Genomic DNA, 22,979 nt, shown 5'->3' on the forward strand with positions numbered 1-22,979 from the left:
ATCACCATACTTTCTACACTTTGGGCCCTTGAACAAGCCCTATGGGTCGCTTATGTGAATGCAATGGTGCAAGATAAATACAACGCTCTTGTTAGATTTTGAGACTCGGATTCTCATCCCTAAATGCATCCAGTTTAAAGCTGATGGTTATGGTCCATATAAGACTCACATAGTTGCTAATGCAAGAACCGTCAACTTGTAGTGGCGGATCCAGGGGGTTCCTGGGTTCCCAGAAACCCCATCGGTTTGGAAAGATGTAGTGAAACCTTGGATGATTTGTGAGAATATACCAAAAGGAACCACTAGAAAAATTTTCTGGATCAGCCACTGTCAACTTGCTACTAACATGGTTATAATATAACTTTTCTATACCTTTACACGAATGATGTCGTTCTTACTAACTCTTATAGTATCTCACCCCTTACATAAAAATTGAATTACTTACTTGGTCATGTGAACATTTGATATCATTAAACACGTATATGACGACAGGCCTCGTTGGTAGCCCAACACAACCCGTCTTGGGCTGTTGTCGTTTTGGGCTCACTGGTAAGCCTAATCCTCATGCTTTCTCTCAAAAAATACAACAATAGAAAATGAGCGGGAAATTGAAGAAAATCCAAAAAACTGCATAATGCAATAAATGCATGACTGATAGAGAAGGGAAAGTGGCCGGAAAAGGAAGTACGCTAAGCTGGCTGCATTTAATGAAGTCTGTGATCCTGCCGTTGGGACTCAGACACGTGTTTGAGTTCTCCAAAGCTGCCAAGAAGCCATTAGATGATCCGACTATGATTCCTAACAAAGATAAGTCACTCCCTTTATATAAGGAAGGTAAGCTCTTCGAGAAAGGAACACAGAAAATCCTCTTTCATTGAATGCATTGTGGCCTCATTTATTCCGACAACCTCGGATAGCATTTACTCACATACATTTACTTATATACATTAGAATTCACACCAAGGAGAATATTCCGACGACAACTCCCGTCAGAATAGGCTTCTCGTTATCCCCGGCAAGTTTACTTAATCTCGCGCCGGAGCTTGGTCACGGATTCCCCCTCAGGGGTCCTCCGTGACGAGGCTAACAGTTTTCTTTCTTGTAGGACAGAAGGGCAGGACTCTTGCAACGTCAACGAGACTCTTTGACCGTCATCAGTGACCTGAGGGCTCGATAGTATATAAAAGACAAATGTCAACTAACTTGATTTAGTTTTAAACCACCCTAATCAGAATCAAAAGTATTAGTTAATTTTGAAACCAAATCATTCTTTTTGAAAGATATGAATTATTCGCGAATATCGGGAGGTCTAGTATACGTTGTCTTAACCGAGTCCGCGCTAGAGAGCCCCCTCGCATAATAGATCCTCAATGTAAACCCCTCAATAAGAAACCCCTATCACCAGACTCGAATTTGAGATCTGAAGAGAAAAACTCACCCGAAATCACCATAAATGAAACTTAGATACCCGTAACCACCACTAGAACAGTAGTTTTGAAACCAAATCATTAATTTTGGTTGTATTCAATTATATTGTGTGACCCACGCATTGTGGGCATGATGTAACAATGACTTTTAGTTATTTTTATATTTTTAGTGATGTAAAGAGCACCTACTTCTTTTGAGAGGAAGGTATATTGTTTGTGGGGCATTACTGGCACGTGCCAGAATTTGAAGGGGACTGTCCCATGTGCAAGGTATTAAAGTATGGAAAATGACACTCACCACATATAACACTCATCCTATTATATTCCAAATAAATAAAGTCATTTTCGTCATATATTGATAATTAAATAAATTATAAGATTTGACCAATTAGAATCGCCTTTTAATTTGAAGCCAAACCCCATTTTGTGTTTGAAAAAGTAATTGCTTTATAATCACAATCATAATAATGAGTATGACACATGTTTTATAAATGATACTATTGATATAGTATGCTACTTTACATAAAATGGGGCATGCATGTTTTATGGAAATAATTGTTTAGCATACATGTTTTATGAATGATATTATATTTTAATTTCTTTGAGACTCGGTGGCAGATCCAGGGGTTTCCTGGATTTCCAGAAACTCCCTTGGTTTGGAAAAAAGTAGTGGAAACATTAAATGATTTGGGAAAAATTAGTGAGAATTAGTGAAAATCAATCAAAATAAATCCGTTAGAAAAAAATTATGGATCCGTCACTGTTGAGAGTTATAGTTCATCTTGATCAATTATCTTTACTTTTAAGAGATGTGAGATTCAAGTTGTAGGTTTGTTTCACTTTCATATATTTTTGTTTAATTGGAATACAATTGTGTTATTGGGTTACATATTCTCACATTGCGTAACAATAATGTAAAGTAACATGATGTTCAAATTGTATAATATATATTGTGTGGAATGTGTGGTATATCTTCAACTATTTTAGAAAATGAGGATAATTGTTGCTAGAATTGCCAATATAGCACGTTTTTATATGATAACTCTATAGCTTTACAAATCTGATGGAGCTCTATCATTTTTAAGACGTAACAATCAATAAGTTTGACTCATTTTTTTTAAATTTTAAATACTCATAATATTTCAAATCGATTCAGATGTTCATAACATATTTGAAGGTTGGGTTTTTAAACAATAACGATATAAAATATTAGGGACTCTTTTGATTGTTTTAACACGGCAAGCAAATATGTGTCTTACATGTTACGTCCTAGTAAACTTAATATTTGATTACGGGGACCATTTTAACACATCATGCAAATTTGGGTATTCTATGTTCAGTGGCGGACCCAGAAATTATTTGCTGAAGGGTGCGGATGAGTGGTTCAAGCGCATTTTCAAATGGTGCGGTCGGGTTTTTTCCCTAAAAAATATACTATTTTTTATAAGGGGTGCGCCCGCCCAACCAGAATTATACCTGGGTCTGCCCCCGTGTATGTTACGTCAAATAAACGGGTGGTATTAGATACCTTAGGTGTGACAATGATTTGATAAGAGTATTTTTGTACTGTTCACCAGGTGGACCTTTGTATGCTACCAGCTTTATGCAATTGATGTGTGGCTACCAGTGATAGATCGACTGATGAGTGGCACATGTTTTGATTACGATTGTATATTGCTAAACGTGTGTTTGTATCATTAGTTATTTACCTTAGGAAGTTGTGATTTTTTTAATGAGTATAGAACTCTTGCTTTTACTATGTTTTAGAGCTGAATAAAATTTCTTTGTTATTGTAAACTAGTTTTTTACCAGCGCCGCGCGTTGCGGTGGCGACATCAAGTCACACGCGTGACGTGTGAATTTACCTTTGAAAGAAATAAACCAAAAAATACCTTGAAGTGACACCTGCGATCCCATCCTAGCTTTGCAAGCTGATTCAATACACAATAATACAAACTAAAGTTAATTTGAAAAGACCCAAAAAAATAACAAACAAAGGAATAAAAACAACTATTCGACTACTAATTTCAAATTATGTTGGCATGATTTAGCAACTAATAACCAAGTCAGTGATAGATTGGTATAATCAGTTTACATCTATCAATCCTACGAATCTGAAACATAATTAAATAACTTACATTTGGTAGAGTTTTGTGGTTCCTTTAGAGCATTTCACCTAGAGGAAAACAAACCCAAAACAGGTTACAAACCTACTGGTTGCCATGTGATCATGGCAACCATCTCCTAGCATCATAGCATGAGTATATTGCCCAATCACTTTGTCAAAGCAAAGTAAATCACACGAAGAGGCATTCAAGCTAAGCATAAAGCCAAAACTATTCAAGTAGGGAAAAAATAAAAGGACAATGTCAACAAAGGACCGTTAGCATACAAAACAAAGGAAGAATGAGGCTCAGATATGTGAAGCTTATGCCCCGCCAAGATACGGAATACCTCATCTTCAAAATGAAGAGGATAAACTGCCATGGCTGCATAGTCCGACTGTGATGCAAGCACTTAAACACCACAGCATGTCAGCTGCCCCGCCAAGACACGGAATATCTCATCTTTTTTGAAGAGGATAAACCACCATCGCTGCATAATCCGATTGTGATGTAAAAGCACAGACAAATACATGCCAACACTGAACAATGCACAAAGAGTGAGTTATCATCATAGCCCCTAAAATAAAAAGAAACAATAATCATTCTACACATGTCGACTAACAAAACAAAGTATGAATCACTCATTCTTTGATGTTTGCAAGGTGGTCCATAAACTGATAGCAAATAAGCCGAATCTTTTGACTATAGTGATCCACATGTATGTAAATCATCAACCCCTGTAGATTTGACAAACAATCAAAACATTCAAACAAAAAAATCTCAAAATTCAATTGAAAAGGACTTTGAAGTGACCAACACCAAGAATTACCTCTCGGATAGTGAGTTTGTGATTGCCCTTTTTAGTAGCAGAGTTATTTACTCATGGTCAAATGATCACAAATAAATACTTTTTGAAATCACCCATTTTACCACGTAAGTTTTCCACAACATCTTTTTAGAGAAAAATAAATAAATAACTCTTCTCCATTTCCCATTTCACACCACCATGAAAGGGCACCTTAATCCGTAAAACTGAAACTAAAATAAAACCAACTTGGATTCTCAGTAATTTTGTTCCAGGAGATTTCAAAAGAAACTTAAATCAAAGGGAGAGGATTGTTACCTGGATCATGCGTTTCACTAAAAATCTCCTTGTACACTACATTTGTTGTCTTACCCGATGTACCGTTTCATCCATGAGCACCATCCCAATAGCCCATATCTCACCAACTTTTTTTAGGATTTGGTTTTCTCCAAAGCCTAACCACTTTTACCTATATTGTAAAAGCTATTGTTTTGCCATTAGTATCGTTCAAATAGATTAGATTTTTGTTCTCCATGCTCTAGGCTGTTCTAGATATTCAAATACATCATTCACATTTTTAGAATAGTATGAAGTATGAACAACACAAAAAAGGCTCATACTTCAGGGATTGACATGCAATTACTCAAAAATCGAAAAGAATAACTTTCCAACTATACACCTACCTTTTCAGGTTATTCTCATTTCAAACCTAACCAAATTACTTACGTATGTATTGGATGACAATGAAAGTGATACACCAATTCTGTTTCTGATCGTTTAGCATAACCACATCCCATGGATGAACTCAACACCACCACCACCAATAACGTTGGCTTCAAACTAACTGAAAACGACGACGTATTAGGAACAACGAAAAAGAAAAAAGTTAACACAAAAAAGGAGTTGCAATCAAAGTCTTTTTATTCTATGTTTGACCATATAAATTTCTGAAAATAATTTTACCAACCTTCAACACCTAAATATTTTTAAGTTACTTGCGGCTATGGAGGCTCAGATGAGGTCAACCTCAATACCTCATCATCATAACCTTTTATCACGTAGATCCAGACTCACAGTCGGATTGACACTAACATCGATTCAAACAAAAAGGTTCAAAGCGAGAAACAAAAAATAACATAAGGGCATCGCCCATTCCGCCTTACCGGTGCTCTTCAACAGCTCCTTGGCCACAAATCCGGCGTCAGACGCGACTCGTTTGACTCTGGTGAATCGGATATTGTTAATGAAATCCGAGCAAGTACTCCGTCTCCGGTTGATTTCCTCGCGCCATGATCGATCGATTCTATGGTTTGGGTTTTATGATATTTTGATTTGGTTTGTGTTTAATTTTGAGGGCTCTGGGGATTTGGAGCAAGTTAATTACGTATAGTCCTAGAAAGTTCTTGAAGAAAATGACGATAGAAAGGTAAGAGGAAAAGGAAGACTAAAGAGAAAGGGTAGGTGGCATGTAGCCACCGACCTTTCTCTTTAATATATATATAATATAATATCATGGCTTCTAGATCGATGAAGGGTATGTTTGGCATAGAGCTTTTAGGAGCTTATAGCTTTAACCTTTTAAAAAAAAGCTCATACTTAATAAAAAACCTTGTTTGGTTGAAGGAGCTTGAAACTTTTAGGTTAGAACCTTGAAGTTTTTGGTTGGACGCTCCTACTAGTAGCGTTTAGAAGGTAATTTCGATTTTTCGAGGGGAGCTAAAGCGATTTCACTAACGAACTTCGAGTTCTCAACTGCTTCTGTCGGGCGGTAGATCAAGTTGTAGTCATGTTCTGCATCTGGATTATAAACCGCGCAGGGTCTATAATTAGCATGGTATCGCTGTAACCGGCTGAACACACTTGTATATGTTCTGTCATATTCGTCGGTGTGGGTGTCTCGCTTCTGGTAGGAACGCGAGCCCAACCGAGAATGGACCGACTGTCTTCGATGGGAATAAGATTCATCATGATAATATCTTCGTCGAGATGTACTCGCGATGGTGTTTCATGGTGTGATTCACGTAGTGCAGACGATGCTCGTGCACGAGATGCAGGTCTTCGTGACTGAGTGGGAGGAGCAGTCTGTGCACAAAGTTGTGCGTATACAACGTTTATTGCACCTTGGGATTTGACATACCACGAGATAGGAGTTTCCCCGGGAGGTAAAATTGAACTTATCGTGATCTCGGGTTGTACTCCTGGAGTAAAAGGGTCGTTCGGATGATTAACATTGTACTGGACCTCGTTATCATCCGAAGCCTCTTCTACAATCCCTTCGACTTAGGTATTGTGTGGGAAATTTGTTAGCCGAGGGCCGGATTGACGATTTGTCGGCGTCTCTTCCATTGAAAAAACAGAGGTGGAAGAGTAAATCAAAACGAGAAGATGTGAATAAAAACTGAGAAATCGGTTGGCGCCAATGAAGAAACACTGGTTCAACAGATCGAAATCAATTGAACCAGTGGGTTTGAATCTGCATAAAAGGGTTAGGTCTTCACGTTTGATTCGGGGGGTGAGCGATCTCCTTCTTCGAACAACAACTGCAAAACAAACAGCCGTTATACTCGCCACGGGGAGAATGGGGGTTCTCTCCGTGACCACCCTCCGACGCGAGAATAAGTAAGGTTATGATAAAGAAGAATAAGTAATAGTAAAGTGAAGTGAGAGTAACTTAAGAAATGATACATGAATAGTCTTATTTATAACCGAATTTGGGCGGGAAAGTTTGTTGACGGGAGAGAAGACGGAAAGTAATTTCCGTAAGCGGTTATCCGTTCACCGTTAATCACTAACGTTATATGTATGCACACGGATCGTGGTTACGATCAACGGCTGGGGTGATACCACGTGTAAAGTGGGCAAGTGTGGATCCTTCTCCAAGTTAGTGCCATCATCGTGACCTTGAGGGGTGCTTGGGATGATGCCACGTGGCCATTCGGTTATAACCGAATGGTTGTGCACGTGTAACACCCCAAAACCCGAATGATTATATTTATCGTATGTTCCTATATGACATAGCATGAAATAAATAGCTAGGCTATTTAACCTAGTTAAGTGTATGGCCAAAACTATTAAATGATGAAAGTTGTGCTAATTATGTTTTAAGTGGCAAACATGAGGGACTAAATGGAATAATATGGAAGTTGAGTTATTAAAATGAAAGATCAACATACACAAACACACACTTCATGTGTGTTCTTGAACGTTCAGGAGCTCCAAAGAGCCAAAACCCTAACTCAAATATAACCATCAAACTGAAGGGTGAATCAAGGCTTAAATTCACAACGGAACATGGATTAATGGTCACCTTCACGAGGAGATCATAACGTATGTCTTAAAATTTAGATTGGTGATTATGCACGAAGTGGGTTATGTTAGAAATCGCGAAATTGTATGGAAGTGAGTATGAGTATGTGTTAGAATCATCATGTAGGACATGGATTATGCATGGTTTGGGTTAATTTGATGTTTATAGGTGAAACCCACTAGTTATGGTAAGAATGATGACTTGAATCATCATCCATGTCTAATTCTTGTTGAATGTTGATGTATTATGTGAGAATATGGATTCTTGTTAAAGGAACTGAAAGAAATGTGATGATAATATGTTTGAATGTTTATGTGTGTGAATGATATATGTTAATTAGTAGGAGGATTGGATGAATTATGTATGAGATTAGAAGAATATGCATGAATTAGTTGTACACTATGCTTAGGAGGTAGTAAACATGCCTAGTGTATGATGCAATTATGAGGAATTTGAGATTAGATCACTTGTAAGTGATTAACAAGTAGTTATGAAGTGGGTTTTGTATAATATGATGAAAATGATGATATGCTCATGTTAATGATCTTTGAAATCTTATATGTGTGTGAATGTTTGAAGAATTCGGCTAATATTTGATAGATTAGCATGCTATGAGATCGAATGATAAATTCGATCATAAGATCCGTAAGATGGATGGGTCGTGATGAATGATAAACAAGCTAACTATTTTGTGAATGATATATAATAGTTTGACGCTAGACAAGCTATGTGGAAGCTTGGGAAAGAAGTGGGTCAAACGGAACATATACGCATGAGAAGCATATTTGGATGCGAGGTAAGTTAAGCTTACACCATTTTTGTAGAATATATATTCATCGTGTAGGTTACGAACATGAAAAACTAATATATGAGGTATGATGTTCCGACAAGTATTTGATACGGGTCGGAACATGTGGCTATGATAAGAGACTAAGTTTGATGGTAAAAAGGGGTAAATTGGTATTATGGTAAGTTTGATCACGAATTAACAAAGGAACATGTTATATGGAGGGGATAATAAATAATTACTACCCCACAAGGACGAAATGGTCTTTTAGACCGAATCGGTCAAATAGTGGAGATATCACCATTTGGGGATGTCGACTAATGATTGTATTGTCAAGCATTATGAATCACAGGGCGAATAACGAAAGGATCTGCGTTGCTATTAACTAGAAAATTAGTGGATGAATTATTAAAACGGGTCATAGCTTTGACCCGAGCCAGGTATGTGTGATTACAGTTGTAATTAAGTCGTGGGATAGTTAAATATGTAATGAAGTCCTTCGTCATAAAGGATAGAACTAATGTTGACCAAAACTCCCTTGATGGGTATATCGGACCAAACGACCTTAAAAGTTGTTTAGAACCAAGCTATTTGATTAAGTGAACACTTAGGACAAGTATGAAATCGAAAGTTTGATTTTGAGAGTAAGATGCATTAAAATGTGCAAATACGAGTGTATGTGGTGAGTGCAGGTTGTACGAGACACGAAGGATTATCGAGGAGTAGAGATCGAAGACCGAGTCACAAGTTAGATTGTACAGGAACGTTGGTGAATGTAATATAGTAGACATAAGATATGTTTTTATTTAGTAAATGAGTTGATTGATGATTTTATGCGAAAGAGTTATTTTAAGAATGAAATTTCAAGTAAGTTAAGGTTTTGTAAGGAAAGAAATTTTATGGCACGAATTTCCGCTGCGACTTTTGTCAAATACGTATTAGGGGCTTACAAGTTGGTATCAGAGCCATGGTTTGAGGGAAATCAAGTATGAGGAGATAAATACTTGAACTCAAACCTGTGTGCTCTTGTGACAAGGAACCCGTACAATCCGAGACTCGATCAAGATCTAAGGGTAGAAGTAAAGGTAAGTATGTGCTTAAGTATGTATTTGAAGAAAACTAACAGTATATTATGTGTAAGGTAAGCATAATTGCTTGGAAGGGATGATCCGTGAATACGGTCTAGGACCACCATCAAGGCATGTAATAAGACAAATTGGCCCCAGGTGCGTAAATTTAACATGTGGGCGCATGTAATGGTATAATCTAGCAAGTGAAATAAAACTTTAAATGAAATATAATAATGAAATGATAATGAAGTTTTGAAAATGTTACACGTGCCGAAACTTAATTCTTCAGACATGAGGTGGAGATTACACGAAGACACGAAACTAGTATGTGGATTGTATACCTGGCCATTACACAAAAAGCATGTGACGCTCGTGAGACCGTGATAATTGTTACAGGTATATATTAGGTAATAGGTCACTACAAGAAAACTGGGTTTTTAGTACGCGCAAAAGCGTCCTAAAATGCTATTTTATAGGACCTTTCATTTAATAGGACCAACGGTAAAAGCGTTTCATGTAAAGGGGTCGTAATAAGTCCCGGAACTAAAAAAGCGTCCTAACATCTCAAATAAGATTATGAAACCAATTTTATGGTCGCGTAATATGTATTTGAACAACCAAAATAGTGTCCTAATAAAAACATATTAGGACACTTTTACGATGTTCTAACATGTGCTTACATACTTTTAATCTTTTGATACACTTACAAGCGTCCTTAGAAATTAATTGATAGGACCCTTATGATGTAACATTATAGCTAATTTAGTACCAAGAAAAGGGTCCTAATATACCAAACAAGATTATAAAACCAATTTTATGGTCGCATAATATGTCTATAGACAACTTAAATAGCGTTCTAAAAAGAACATATTAGGACACTTTTACAAAGTTCTAACATGTGATTACCTACTTTTAATCTTTTGATACACGTACAAGCGTCGTTAAAAATTAATTTATAGGACCCTTATGATGTAACGTTATAGCTACTTAATACCAAGAAAATGGTCCTAATATCCCAAATAAGATTATAAAACAATTTTATAAACAGACTATCAACATATAACATCCTAATAGTTATTGTATAACATCAACTAATGAAAGAAATAAAACTTCATTATATTTCAAATAAGCATGTTCATAACAAAAACACTAACCATAAATAAGTTATAACATTATATAACATAAAGTCTTAACATTTAACAAAGAAATTAAAAGCAATTAAAGAAATAAGAAGCATAAAATCTTGAGTCATCATGCATCCTCAATTCTCATGAACTACCTACAAATAAACCATCCATGTATAAGCATTAAGTTCCATGATATTAAAATTATTTGTATCACAAATTTAACAAATACATACCGAGATGAATGGATAGGGCCATGCGATAGATGCACCAATACAATCTTGAATTGTAGAAAATAAACCATATGACTTGAGCCCAAGCCTAAAAACAAGCTTATTTAATAAATAAGCCCAAGCCCGAAATTTGTTTATCGAGCTCTAGTTTGAAAAATCACCTAGCAGCCGAGCTTGAGCTTTAGAAACAAAGCTTGAATCGAACTGAGCCTGAGCTTTCATAACTTAGGTGTACTGCATTTCCTCATGTTACAAACTGTTCTAAAAGCGAAATTGACATTTCCACATTTTGGGCATTCCCGATCGTTTTCTCGAGTTCCGTCTGTAAATTTTAAAACAATGACAAACAGATCATAAAACAACATCACAATATTATATGGTTCGAAGCATAAACTCGTCAGATGTAAAGAACCTTTCTTCGTAGATGTCTCTTCTGGAAAAATTCCAGGCTGTGATCCCTAATGAGTTTCAAAAATCAATCGATCAATAAACTTAGCACATGCTATAATCTTATAGCTATTACTAATAAGTTGTTTGAATTAACACATACTATTCGGCATACAGTTTTAATGATTCAAATTGAATATCTAACATAAAACTAGAAGTTATTTGTAAAAAATATATATCTTATCTTATAGCAAATTGAGACCTTTAAATTTTAAAATGAGCGTTAAGACTTGAGAGTTCTTTTGTTCAATTATACTATTACTAATAAGTTGTTTGAATTAACAAACTTCAAACTTATCAAGTGAATACAATATCAAAATATAGAGTAGTTTTTAGTTTTAATCTTAAAAATCCAAATTATCAAGCGTAAAAAAAACTGATGCAAGACATTTGGTGCTTACATTCCGGCCGAACCAGTATAATCTCCACTCCGGCTGCCGTCACTGGCCGGCTACCACCACCGCACATACCAAAATCCAAAAAAAAAAAAAAGATTAACTTAGCAACCGTGTATAGTCAACGTATTTACCCGAAACGAGAAAAAGGAGCACACTCACCGGATAATCGGCACCCCACTGTCGCCGGCCGTTCTCTCTCTCCCTCCTGCAGCTTCCTCTCCCCTCGTACTCTCGCTTTCTCTCTAAGTAACTTCCGGTGGTTGTAGGTTGTAACCGGAGATGCGGCTGGGGGTGTGTATAAAATGGTTAGAGATATGATGGATGAGCATCGGAGGTGCTGGGGCATCTTGTCGGCGAAACCGTCGCCGGCAGCCGGTTTTCTTGTGTGCCTGCCAGTGTTTGAACGAGAGGGAGAGGGAAGGGAGATGCATCGATAACAGTATATACCTGCTGCATTGCTTATATGTTTAAGGTCACGAGTTTTGTCTGCATGCTATTGCAGTTAAAGGAAAGTTATAAGATACACCAACAAGTACATGCAAATTAAAAGTGAGATGCATCTATAACAGTATATACCTGCTGCATTGCTTATATGTTTAAGGTCACGAAAACAAATTGTGACAGCTAAGCAAAGGAGCATCAAAGTCCAATTGATCTCCGGTATGTAGATTTATCCGTGCTTATTAGGCGACATGTGGATTACTTTGAACCTCGGGAAACAACCCAACGCCAAACACTCCTGGTGATGATAACTTGGTTTCCAACAACTGCAACAAGTATTGCAATTCCAATAACTAGACTATTTTCTGTCACAATATTAAATAAATAAATTTCACATCAAGTTCAAAATAAGAAAAGAAAAGAGATAGAAAATGACCTACCAGGCACGGATACGTAGAAACCAATTCAGCAGTCGGTTTCAAGAATGTGATACTTTGAGAGATACGCGGCTTGGCCCATATAAGCAAGGATTAAGGAAGGGTAAACGACAAAGGTAAAAGCCATCTAAAATTATTAGACCAAGAAGCTCATTAAACTGATAATGTAAAAATAAAGACCAGAGAATAAATAATGCAAAAATAAAGTCTGCCCACTTACGGGCAAATTTACTTGAAGTCCAGGGTTTTTCTAACAACTACACATGCAGTATTGGAATTATCTAACTAATTTTCTATTACTCTTATTATTGCTCTACCAAAAATAGTGGTCATTAGCATAAACGCTGATTAAATCCACACACAACTAACTAATTACCTGCCAATTAATTGTTCTATGTTATCAGCAATTAACTAACATAAATAATAACAAATAATAACAAAAAGCAGACGTAAAGGTTATTAAATGAAATAGAAAAGTAATATTTTCTTTTTGAACAGTCCAGGGGCCATACTTTCGTTCAACAAAATACTTCAGGCCCCCAAGCAAGTCAATTTAGGAGCCTCAAACTTACAGCAGTAGTTCAATATGTACATAAAACTGCATAATATCCAGCAAACACAATACAAGGGAAGTTAAAACCATACTGCACCATTACACCAGCTGCTCCAGTCAATTTTGTTTGTTCTTGACTTGTGTTTTATCCACTTGGACGACGTCTTGCTCACCTCCTGAGCCAGTTTGAACACAGATGGGACCCCACCTTTGAAAACCTTCGCATTACGTGCTTGCCAAAACATCCGACATGTAAGAAGAATAACTGAATGAACTATCTTTTTCCGCGTAACTGCTACTTCAAGCCCATTTACCAACTGCAGCACTTGACTCGCCGATACAAGCTGGTTATGGATGGGAATCTTCAACCATCAGAACATTTGGCTCCACACTATGCCAGCAATAGGGCATTTTCTTAGAATACGATCCGCTGTTTCATCTTCGCCTCCAGAAACCGGACAGGATACTAATCGGAAACTCATGCATCTACTTGCCAATGCAACCAAATTGGGTATCTTTCCTCCTACCGCAACGATCAGGCGGATATGAGGATGATGGCTCATCAGAGCTGGGAAAACAGATGGCCTGCAATTACGAATAGTACCCATCAAGTATCAAGCACTCAACCTTAGGTGACCAAACAAATCACAACATCAAAAACTAACAAATCTGATATGTTTTGGGATATGTGTGTTTTGTTTTACCTATGTTCTCCAAAGTGAAAGAGATAATCAAAGGACAGAGGCGAAAATATTAGTGTCAGGTAACGTTCCTCTTGATTCGGCATCATACTCTTGTTCTTTAAACCATTTAACATCATAAATACGTTAGCAGCAAGGTACGCCCAAAGCAAACCAAATTAAGATAGTTAAAATCCATTGATTTGGTTTCCGTTTTCATCCAAATAATTATCTATACCAACGAAGACGTGTGTACCACCACCGCCTAGTTTGATTAACATTACCTACCCGATGCTATGATAAGCAATAATTCTAAATTTCTAATTGATGATTTTTACAAACTTGTATATCACCAAATAAAAAACACAATAACCAATTCAAAAACACAAATTACCAAAATCATTGCAATATAGGCGAGTCCATTTAACCTCACCATCAAGCTAAGCTCTATAGTCGCACAACCCCTAAAAATTACAATATTAGAATTGCATTATTCCATTAAGGTGTATAGAAGCAAAGTTCTGTGCAAGATAAGTTATACAGAGAAAACTTTTGGATAACTTAAAATTGAGAATACATTATTCCAAAGTCGAAACCAACAGATAACATAATCAGGGTTTTTCATCAGTTTTCAAAATACTAACAAAAATTTAGGGTTTCAAATTAAACTTAATCACATTGAATCAGAAAACAAAAAGATTTAGGGTTTACCAACAATAACAGGGGAAGAACAAGCGGGATTAGGGTTGTGCGAGTGTTCAGAGGCTCGGAGCAAAACCTAATTGAAGGAGCGTTGAAGAAGCGAGTATTCCAAGGCTCGGAGCACACGTTACTGTACGACTGTGCTTTTGAGGGGGGAGCGCCCATCCTGACCCGTTGTATGATTTTTAGCATTTCTGAATGACAACTCTTAGACCATTGGGTATGGGTATGGGGGAGGATAGTCTTCCAAAGGACTACCCGTCACGTAAGCGTCACGTAATCACGTATTCGGATGGAAGTGCCGTGCCGGGACGCCCCTAAGGGAGGTGGTGTTTGACGGAGCTAGGAGGGGGACGGCCCTGTGCCGATCCCCATACCCATTCGTCTTATGAAGTTTTTAGCCATGATAACTCTTATGAAGTTTTTAGCATTTCAGAATGAGAGTTAGAATAAAATAGATTATTGGGAGTTAATAGAAAAAAAATATTTAGTTGGTCGATTGAATGGAATTATCCACTACAAAAGAAATCTTAATCCCTCTAAACACCTCAAAATCATTTTATTCGCTCTTGTTTATTTTTATTTTTTATTTCATTCCCTCTTTCAGCAATCATGAACACCACCATCGCCCACTGCTGTCACTGCCACCCACCACTACTCCCACTCATCACAAATTTTATTCATTTGTCATTTTCTGGCTGCATACCAAAAAACGCTAAGTAATGATTAATTTCAATTCCACATGGTAACCGAACAAGACATTGAATGACAATGATCTATTATTGTCTATTGTGATTCATTAAGGCCTAATATAGTCCATTAAGACATGTATGATCTATTATTGTCCACTGTGATTCGTTAAGTCCCCATATGGTCAATTAAGACATTTATGATGTATTATTGTCCATTGTAATCCAATAAGGCCCCACCGTAAAGCATTTATGACCTACTATCGTTTATTGTAATTCGTTAAGGCCCAATATGGCCCATTAATACATTTATGATCTAGTATTGCCCATGGAGGTCTATTAAGGCCCAATATGGTCCATTAAGACATGTACGATCCAATATTGGCCATTGCAATCCATTTAGGCCCAATGTGGTCCATTAAGACATAAATGATCCACAATTAGACATCATGCTCCATTAAGGCCCATATGATCCATTAAGACATGTATTATCGACTATTGGCCATTGTGATCCATTAACGCCCAATATAGTCCATTAAGAATTTTTCTACTATTGACCTTGTGATCCATTAAGGCCCAATATGGTTCATTAAGATATATATGATTCACTATTGGCCAATGTGAGATATCAAAGCCCAATAAAGTCCATTAAGACATATACGATCCACTATTGCCCATTGTGCTCCATTAAGGCCCAATATGGCCAATTAAGATATATATGATATACTATTGTGCATTGTGATCCATTAAGACATGTATGATCCACTATCATTTAGGCCTAATATGGTCCATTAAGACATGTGTGATCTATTATTGTCCATCGTGATCCAATATGGTCCATTAACATATCTATGACCATTATTGGCCATTGTGGCCCAGTAAAGCCCAATACGGCCTATTAACACGTATATGATTAGGGATGAGTTCGGTACTGGTACTGGTACCGAACATGCCGGTACCGAAAAAGGCCGATACCGGAGATAATCAAATATGGGTACATGTACCGGTACCAAAAATGTTCGGTATGGTACTGTACAGTACTCGTACCGCAACGCTATATGAAAGTAAAATTCGTTGAAAACAATTAACTACGAGAAATCCGGTATCATTATTAATATGCATACATTAATATATCATTTAGAAGAAAACAAATATGGTTTAAAGTATATAATATTTAATAATAGTTGAATTATTAAATATCTAGTAAGATATTATTTTGTTTTTTAATATTAAATAATGTAATTTTTTAAATAAGAATATTATTTGAGAGAAAAGTTTTGAATCAAATATTTTGGGGGGAAGTTTAAGTTTTAGAATGAAATATTTTAGAGGGAAGTTTTAAGATGAAATATTTTAGGTGGAAGTTTAACTTTTGGAAATAAATATTTTGGGGGGAAGTTTAAGTTTTAGAATGAAATATTTTAGAGGGAAGTTTTAAGATGAAATATTTTAGGTGGAAGTTTAACTTTTGGAATTAAATATTTTGGGGGAAATTTTTAAAGATGTAGTAAGTTTAACATTTGGCCACACTTGTTAGTGTGACTAATAAATGTCATAGTTTTTTTCTTAAAGTGTGGCTAAAGGTTTTGAATACACATGTTATTGGTCACAGGAAAGTATATAATGTGATCGTAGAAATATTTAGCCACACTTTGCCGGTGTAGCAAATATATGTCTCATTTTTTTCCTTAAAGTGTGGCTAAAGATGTTAAATACATGTTTTTTCGTCACATGAAACAAAAATATATGGCCATAGATCACATTTGGCCACACATTTCGATTTGTGACTAATAAATGTCACATTATTTTCTAAAAGTGTGGCTAAAGGTTTTGAACAGGTATAAATGGTCACATTAATAAAAAAAATGTATGGCTAAAGGTGTTTTACAATGTTATAAATAACCTTTAGCGACACAATTTTATAAATGTGTGGTCGGGCGGTTTTGCCAAAAGTGTGGTTGTAGCCCCTTTTTCACATAGTGCCACCACCGGCCACCACCACCACTCACCACCACCACTCACCGGCCACCACCACCACTCACCACCACCACTCACCACCACCATTCACCGACCACCACCACTACTCACCACCACCACCACTCACAACCACCACCACTCACTGGCCACCTCCATCGGCCACCACCACTACTCACCACCACCACCACCACTCACCACCACCACTCACCGGCCACTACCACCACTCACCGGCCACCACCACCACTCACGGGTCAATAACCTAGTGTTATTGTAAAACTCTAGCGAATAAACTTCCTATAAAACTTATGTTAATACGACTCAAATATCAAGTGTCTTATTACGGTGTATTATAATAACACCATAATGATTAAGCGTCCTATAAAGGTTAAAGTTATAAGACCTTAGTGTCAAGTGTCCTATTAAGTTATGTTATAATAGAACTCTAGCGAATAAGCGTCCTATAGAACTGATGTTTTATGACTCAAATATCAGGTGTCCTATTACAGTGTATTATAATAACACCACAATGACTAAGCATCCTATAAAGGTTAAATTTATAAGAAACAAGTGTCAAGTGTCTTTTTAAGTTATATTATAATAAAACTATAGCGAATAAGCGTCCTATAAAACTAATGTTTTATGACTCAAATATCAAGTGTCCTATTACGGTGTATTATAATAACACCGCAATGATTAAGCGTCCTATAAAGTTTAAAGTTATAAGACCCAAGTGTCAAGTGTCCTATTAAGTTTAATTCTAATATGACTTCGACTAGAAATGGTCCTATAACACTAAACATTTATGACTTAAGTACAACGTGTCCTATTAAGTTATGTTATAATAGGACCACAGATGATCAAGTGTCCTAATACAGTACCATATAATGGGACACTAACAATTAAATGTCTTATAAAGTACTTTATTAGGATCTACATTTTAAATGTCCTATTAAATTATATGATAATAAGACCCAAAAAAATCATCCATCCTATTAAATAGTTTTTTAGGACACCGGTTTAGTAGAGTATATTATAAAAGGACCCCAAAAGTTCATTAGTTATATTAAATTATTTTTTAGGACCCTTGTTTGCAAGCGTCCCACAGAAAAGGTCCTAAAAAGCTATTTTTGTTGTAGTGGGTGGACGTGAGGGTGAAGAGAAATGTAAGACTTTCAGGAATGAAAGTATGAATGATATGTTAGAATCCGCGAGACGGGTTCGAATCATGAAAGAAATGAAAGTATGAATGATATGATTGAATCCGCGAGACGTATTCGAAGCATGAAAGGAATGAAAGCATGAATGAGATGTTAAAATCCGCGAGACGGATTCGAAATCAAGAAGGAATAAAAGTATGAATGATATGTTAGAAACCGCGTGACGGGTTCGAAACATAATGAATGATAAGAATGAAAAGATTCGAATGTGTAAGTAATTACATATTAAGCAAGTAAATACTCTTTAAAAAGAGAATATTATCCAAGTTATGTATAACAACCCTCAAAATATTTTCGACACCCTAATATATTTTATAAGCCCTAATATGTCCTAAAATACACCCCATATGCGAAAACGGACCCCGATACCTTTATTTTTATAAAAATTAAATAAAAATCAAAGTTTTTGTATCGCTCGCGGGCCGCGTAGATCCCTTAGGAATCTTACGCGGGGCACGACAGCCCTGTAACGAGGCGCATCCCTGAGCTGACACGTGTCAGCTCCGTGTCAACCCTAGTTCGACGAATCAGCAACCCTACCAGCTACACCCCTACTACGCGGGCCGCGTAAGCCTTAGCTTACTCTTACGCGGGCCGCTAGAGACTCGAATCACAGCCCTATATAAAGAGGGCATCGAGCCTTCAGTCGAATTCGTCCCAAATTTTCTTTCTCTCTTAAAATTCTACGTAGTAGACATAATTCTTGGGTATAATACCCCCTTAAATAACGAAGTTCTGCTCCGTTGTAAGTATCATAACCCCTGGATACGTATTAGATACGCTGCCCGATTGATCTAGGGTTCCGTAATGGCTGTTGTGGTTCTGTCCGACGTAGACGTTGAAATGTCGTCTCGAGGAGGGTATTACTAATGTTAAAATGGGTTATTATACTAACGCGTATGCATTTGTGAAATTTATAGATTGTCACCAGGAAACCCTTACAGAAAACCTAAGACAGCAATGTGAGTAATCTCCTTTTTGCAAACTGTTTTTACAAAACCTCACACGATTAATTATATATTAAGCAGTTATTGAGTATTTGTAAGGATACAATTATCGTCGGTATGTTGGGGTTTTGTATACAAAATTTGTTACTAGCTTGCGAGGAGTAACAGTTCCACAAGTCGGGTTGACAGTACCGTGGGTGGTAATTAGTATGACTTGGAAACAAATGTAATTGTGTGAACACCCTCAATACTATACAATGGTTTTTACTTAAACTTGATTAAACTGGGATTCACTCACCAGTATTTCCCACTAACAAAATGTTTTTAAACGCGTTTCAGGTAACAAAATGTGAAAGCCAAATAGAAGCCAGCTGGACAGCACTGAAGGCTTGGAAAAGTGGCAATAAAGTTACCTAAAATAAATAGATGTTTTATTAAATAAAAATAGGATTTATTCCTATGGAAATGTGTGTACTTAAAACTTGGGTTTTATCCCATGTGTTTAATATTATGAAAATGTGGTATTTTACTCTGATAAAACATTTCCTAACTACGGTCCTGATGAAAATTACGCTGCCAAAATGGATAAACACAAGATACCACCAAAACTGGCCACAACCGCTCGTTCCTGGGTTGTTAGGGGACGGGGGTTGCGACAGAAGGTGGTATCAGAGCTAAGGCACTGATTCGGCCACAGAAGTGTTCTGCTGACACCAAAAGTTATTTAAAGTGTTAGGAAATAAATTTTAGAAATACATGCATAATTGTATTTTATTATTGTGTGTTATTTGACTATTTGTTAGTTTACAGTATGAGCGACCAAGGACCATCCGACGCGTATCGTCAGTTGTCTGGTTCGCCTAGAAGCGAAGGCGCCTCTTCATAGCCTGTCCTCTCAGGGTATTCTGCTGATAATGAAGAAGGAATATTCGTGTTTAAGGCTCAGTCTGAAGAGTCATTCCCTCCTAAAAAGAGAGGATGGTTCAGTAGGGGAGCACATGAGCGTAGGAAACGAATGAAAAAGTTGCATGAGCAGAGAGTCCTAGCAGCCGCTAAAAGAGAGACAGATGCCCATACACAGGATATGCTTAATAGAAGCCTAGCCAATTTCCATATCCTAGCAACCACTGCAGCCGACCCTAACCTGGAGCAACTGATAGCACCCCAACCACAACCACTATTTCCCGCTCAGCCAATGGAAATAGAAAACCCAGAAAATCAAGTTGAAATGCATGATTTTAACCCAGAGGAGATACCTAGGGTACCAGCACCCAATCCCTTAGACCCAAATTACAACCCGTGGTGGGATGACAATAGGGACTATGTGTAACGTTACCCGATTCCAGAAGACATGCCCATGCCGAATCTAGGAGCATACCTAGGTTTGGACCCTCTAGATCCCTACTATGATAGTGATCAATACATTAGGGAGATCTTAGAGAATCCTTACCCGTACCAGGAACCCATGCCCCAGATTCCAAACCCAGACCCAGAACCTGCACCCCTAATGAGTGCATAAAATGTGCAAGAACTCAGGACATTTGGTGAGGAAATCTTAAAAAGTAGCGAGAGGATGAAACAGGTGGGAGAGCAACTTGTCTGGAAGTACGACGAGCGCAATATGGATTTCTGGATGAATCCATATCCGTGAAGGTGATGGTAGAAATGGTAATAATAATAATAATAATAATAATAATAATAATAATAATAATAATAATAATAATATAATATATGATATGTGTGTATGAAAAAAAAAAACTAAGGATGCCTACTATTAATAGTGTAATTTCCATTTCAGTCGTATTGTAATTTTAATTTCAGTACTGGTTTGTATTAGATGCAAATTATATATAAGAAAAGAGTAAGTCGCAATGCTCGACGTTTTTGATCAACCTGCGTGTTGTGTGATTGGTTGTATTAAATATTATTTTGTGATATTAATATGTGGTAAATGTTTAAAATTTAGATGGACAATGAAGTGAACCAGGAAAACCAGAATGATAATAACCAGAATGACAATAACCCGAATAATGAGAATCCGAACAACAATAACAATGGAAACCAAGTGAATAATAGTGCCATCCAACACATAGAGGTACAAGGAATTATAGATGCAATGCCATATATTATCCAAACAGTTAGGGAAGCGGATAATAAAAGTAAACATAGCAGTAAGCGACCAACTGAACCGGAATACAATGTAAACAATGGACCCATACTTCAAGCGCCCATCCCCAAAAGAAGAAGAACCGTATCTCATGGTTGTTCTTATAAAGAATTCTGGTCTTGTAAACCAATGGAATTCTTGGGCAATGAAGGGGCCATTGCAACTCTACGCTGGATAGAAAAGACTGAGGCTGTTTTAAAAATAAGCAAATGTGTGGAAGAGGATAAGATCATGTTTGCTTCCAATTTGTTCAAGAACTCAGCCTTAGAATGGTGGAACACTGTCCTTCAGTCTAGAGGAAGTGATAGGGTTTATAACATGGAATGGGAGGAAATTAAGAACATGGTGGAAAGGAAATTCTGCCCTCCCAATGAAAAAGAACATATAGCAAATAAGTTCCTAAACCTTAGAATGACTGGACTAGATAGTAAGGGTTATGCTACTACATTCTTTGAATATGCTAGAATAGTACCAACCCTTGCATCACATGAACCATTATTAATCTCCCGTTACATCTGGGGATTAATCGGGGAAATTAGGCATGTAGTCAAGGCAGCTAGACCCCAAACCATAGAAGAAGCTGTAGAACTAGCAAACACTTGGACAGATGAGTTAGTGCGTACTCGAGAAGAAGACCAAAGGAGAAACCTAGCTCAAAGGCTTACCCAAGAATTTCGTTATGGAAATTCCAACCGTAGGAATGTAGGTTCTACCTCTGCACCGTACTGCAAGACTTGCAAGTAAAAGCATTCAGGAAAATGCTCCACTTACTATAATTTCTGCAAGATACCAGGACATAAGGAAGAAGATTGCAGGAGGAAACCTAATAATGGAATGTGCTTCAACTGTGGAGAAAAAGGTCACATCAAGCCCAACTATCTGAAACTAGTTCTAGCCATGGGTAACAAGAACACTAAAAATGCTAGAGCATTTATTCTGACTGCAGATGAAGCCAAGATGATTCCAGACGTCATAGCCAGTACGTTTTTAGTTAATGATGCTTTTGCTAAAGTATTATTTGACTCTGGTGCGAACCAAAGTTTTATTAATACTTCGTTTTGCAAACTTCTCAACCAACCATTAACTAAACTCCCACAAGAATGTCTAGTAGAAACAAACAATGGGGAAACCATTAAGATTTCTGAAATCTTGCATGGAGCAAGAATAAAATTTTTAAATCAAAAGTTTATTGCAAACCTTTATCCAATGAACCTGACAGGATTTGATACTGTATTAGGAATGGATTGGTTAATATCCAATAAAGCCAGTATTTTATGTGATCAAAAGTCAATCCAAGTAAACTCACCAAAAGGTGAAATGATCACAATTAAAGGAGATAAGTCATCTAGATCCACGAAATTCATCTCTGTAATGAAAACCGCTAGATCCACGAATTTCATCTCTTTAATGAAAACCGCAAGTTACATAAGAAAAGGATCTATAGTGTATTTGATTTCCATAATCAC

General features: G+C 36.9%; 1 long non-coding RNA gene across 5 annotated transcripts; it reads right to left on the reverse strand.

Annotated features, from left to right (window-relative positions):
• Positions 1 to 853: 853 nt before the first annotated feature.
• LOC110899657 lies at positions 854 to 5,831 on the reverse strand. 5 transcript variants are annotated; one of them, XR_002570406.2, is made up of 6 exons: positions 5,501 to 5,830; positions 4,656 to 5,181; positions 4,362 to 4,570; positions 3,566 to 4,269; positions 3,320 to 3,358; positions 854 to 1,162 (listed from the first exon to the last, which is right to left on the reverse strand). It is a non-coding gene; the product is annotated as an uncharacterized LOC110899657 (long non-coding RNA). The 5 variants fall into 5 exon arrangements; XR_002570408.2 differs by having other exon boundaries at positions 854 to 3,358; positions 4,656 to 4,820; positions 5,064 to 5,181; positions 5,501 to 5,829; XR_002570407.2 differs by having other exon boundaries at positions 854 to 3,358; positions 4,656 to 4,806; positions 5,064 to 5,181; positions 5,501 to 5,828.
• Between the last annotated feature and the right edge of the window lie 17,148 nt (positions 5,832 to 22,979).

This window comes from Helianthus annuus, chromosome 13, assembly GCF_002127325.2.
Source record: "Helianthus annuus cultivar XRQ/B chromosome 13, HanXRQr2.0-SUNRISE, whole genome shotgun sequence".
Lineage (NCBI taxonomy): Eukaryota > Viridiplantae > Streptophyta > Magnoliopsida > Asterales > Asteraceae > Helianthus > Helianthus annuus.